This window comes from Branchiostoma floridae, chromosome 13, assembly GCF_000003815.2.
Source record: "Branchiostoma floridae strain S238N-H82 chromosome 13, Bfl_VNyyK, whole genome shotgun sequence".
Lineage (NCBI taxonomy): Eukaryota > Metazoa > Chordata > Leptocardii > Amphioxiformes > Branchiostomatidae > Branchiostoma > Branchiostoma floridae.
In genome coordinates this window covers 9,791,778-9,795,630 of record NC_049991.1, presented here as the reverse complement: position 1 = coordinate 9,795,630, position 3,853 = coordinate 9,791,778, and positions in this window count along the sequence as shown.

The following is a 3,853-nucleotide window of genomic DNA, read 5'->3' as shown; positions in this document are numbered from 1 at the left end:
ATTTTTTCTACTGACTCCTTACTTTTCCTTTGTATTCATTTTTAATGGGATATTGTAATTAGTCGTTTATATTCCATTGGTTAATGGCTATACACTCGTAATTGTAAACAGTAATGTATCCACATCATACTGACCTTGACTTTGCCCCCCTCCCCAGGCCCTGGTGCACACCAAGGACGCCCTCGAACACGACCTGTCGGTCAAGGCCAACTCCCTCTTCATCGACCAGGAGAAGTGCATGGGCATGCGCAGAACGTTCCCGACCACGCCGAGGCTTGTGGGATACGCCTAAAGCCCAGACTGCGGAGTCCAGTATTAACTGTTTATTATTGGCAGAAACAAATTTACAAAAAGGGTTCAACTATCTCCGAACAGATTTCCGACAGGTTGTGTTTGTTGTTAAATCGTTTTTTGTATTGTTTATCAAATGGAAGGTGCCGTAAACCGGCAATAAATTCAAGGTGTTGTAAAATCTGTTAGGCGTCCACATGAACCAACTATGAAAAAAGAAAGTTTGTCACTACAGTGAACCATTTTTGTCAACTGGAGCTGACACAACTCAGAGTATTTGATATATTCCAGGACATTCCAGACCTTTTTCGAGTATTCTGTAACACATTCAGTGGCACAGGGGAAAATCAACCATATTTGTATTAACGATAAACATCAACATGTCCACTGTTGGCCTAAGATTTGAAAGATGCTTGTTGTTTTTCACTATGGATTTAACAAGGAAGGGAGAGTTTTATTTTACACGAATCACTGTGCATGAGAGATTATGATAGAAGATTGTTGTTATACAGAAGGTCATGTCAGGTTCTTTGAAACAAATGTCAGTTTTTAGCCATTCATAAATGATACAATTTCGTAATCTATATCATACAGGTTTTAGAGTTACATTTTGATGAACTCAATAATGAGGAGACAAGTTGCTCAAAGAACCGTACATGATTTTGTAAAGTTTATCCCAAAGACCTACCTAGCCAATCCACGAATTGAATGCTGCTATTTTTTACAAATACTATGTTATGTATATTTGCACTTCATTGTATTATTCTACACTACCAGTGAACTGTATGGAAGAGAGACTTGTAGAGAACCGTACGTAGTTTTATTTTGGTGTCCTTTAGGTGTACTATTAATGTGTTGCAGTTGTGCTATTTCTAAGTTGTGGAAAACGTTCAGATTCGAGGAGCCATTCGGACTGTTCAGAACGTTTCCTCTCATATATATTCATAACTTTGAACTTGTTTTCCTGGAAACCATCAATCTGCTATACAAACCCCGTCACTGCAGGGGTTTCCACCTCCGCAACAATACATAATCATAAGCATACAACATGATGCATAATTTGTGAGGTTCAGTTTCAAACTATTCCTTAAAGTCTTGTAGTTTCCGGGCTTTTTTACATACGATAAGTTATCGGCGATATCATCAAGGTTTGAAGACACGAAATCGTGCCACTCAGCTACATGTTGAAGCCCGTAGATACGGAGATATCTGACATATCTGATGTGTTTCCGGTGCTACATCTTCTTTTGTCGGCGCCTTGACTGTAAAGTGTTTGTTCCTCATGTAAATAAAGCACGTTTTGCACTCTATACGCGTCTCAGATGACTTTTTTTTTGTTTCAAATTAGGCCAGGTTGGTTTGATCATACGTATGCCACCCTTTGGGAAGCCAAAAAGCTTGAGGGGGCGTGTTAATGCAAAAAAAGTTTGGAGTTTTACGCATTCAAAATGTTCTTCACGAACGTTAGTATCGCTAGGATCAGTTAGAGTCGAGTTCGTGTTGGAGTGATTGGGACACATTGGCTCGTTTCAGTGATAAATCATCATAACAACGCACATGTGTACCCCTTTTCATACATCAGTCAATTGCATATAGCCAACCGTAACTTATAATAGGTATTCCTATAGGACATGGGTTTGGGGTCATGTGAACTCATTCAGCCCAACAACATGTACTTCTGGGGAACTTGAACGTGAACTTGAAACATGATATGACGTGCCGATCTTGTCACAAGGCCTATCAGAAGGGTCATCTTTCAAACAGCAGGAAGTGACATCAAACAGCAGGAAGTGACGTACTTCCGGAACTTCCTTGTCTTCGCCTAATCTTGAAGTGCGTTCAAATCTGAAGGCTGTTGCGGAAGTACAGGTTTGATTGCCAGTTATGAATTACAAAAGATAAAACTTGTTATTTTACAGTTAATATTTCTTCATTTTTGACACAGTTTCCACATAATGAGGCGCGTCGACCGCGCCTGCACCTTTTAATTAAACCCCCTGAGCAACATAAACTGTGGCCGAACCGTTATACAGGCATAAGTGAGGATAAAATCGGCTTATAGGATTTGTTATAACAATTCCTTTTTACTAACTTTAATATTCTATCCGGCACTTGCGTCACTATTGAGCTGCCAACAGCTTGAGATAAAACAGTTTTCTATCCCGAACAGTTACACATATATTCCATCCTATACTAAGAGTTTTTATTGACCAATAAATACCACACAATTAGGTGATATGGTTGTCTTCTTGTTAGGTTTGTTGGCTAGAATCTAAACGACTGCCCTTGGGAAAGGCATTTTCTATCGATTTTCTCATTCAACTCGGTGAAACGATTGCCCAGCTTTTAGGTCATCTGGAATGTCAGAAGGTCCCTGTAGAGTTGCTTGTAGAGAGTCAAACCTTGAGCACGGTAACAAGGCCACCAGACTTATGCAAAAGGGTAGGCCACCTTACAAGGGGTGATCAATAAGTTCTCGGCCTCACCAAGAAATGATAAGCACAACTCAGATTTTGAGGCGCAACTTAATAGTATAAAGCCTTTTATCAATATCCTCCAAATTTCAAATCATTGGAGTCATTACTTTTCAGGCATTCGTTTTTTTCTAAATTAGAAGGTAAGTGGCGAGAAAAAGAAAGGTGAAGTGTGATCAGACAATTTGACCCGCAAATCTCAGGTTGCAGATGAATTGTCCACTTTTTTTCGTTTTCCCTTACCTAACGTTACTGGGTGTCGCCTGCAACGTAATGATCACAATAATTTGAATTTTGGTACACATTTATATAAGACTTTATACATGTACGTAGGGTTTTCAATAAGTCCTCGGCTTCACCGAGAAATTATAAGCGCAGCTCAGATTTTGAAGCATAGATGTCAAGTATGAAGTCTTATATAAATATATGTACCAAAATTCAAATTATTGTGATCATTACTTTGCAGGCGACACCCAGTAATGTTAGGTAAGGGAGAACGAAAAAAATGGGACAGTTGACCTGACCTGAGGTGTGCGATCGAACTTGCGCTGCTGGAAGTCAGACACCCAATTCTTTTTGCTTCAAATAGGAGGAGAATCATTATCAAACATTTTGACAATGTCTTTTGTTAATTTACGGCATGGGGAACTCGACCAACACATGTCTGATTACAATTCACACCACTTTTTTCTCGCCAGTTACCTTCTTATTTGCAAAAAACGAATGCCTGTAAAGTGATGACTGCATTGATTTGAAATTTGAAGGATATTGATAAAAGGCTCTATACTATGAAGTTGTGCCATAAAATTTGAGTTGAGCTTATTATTTCTTGGTGAGGCCGAGAACTTATTGATCACCCCTCGTACTCTAGTTCATTGCTAGGTAAACCATGTTCCTGTCCGCATTAAGGCTCGCTCAGCCTTCCTGGCCACGTAGATTTGATATTGAAGGCAATGTTTTCTTCCCAAATTTTTCTTGCACGCTCGCATCAATTTTGGAGTGTCAAGGGAATGCCATCGATATCATCAAATTGAATCGTTAGCATGAAATTTTGGTGTTTTATAGAAACACCGTCTGCTAAGATGTCC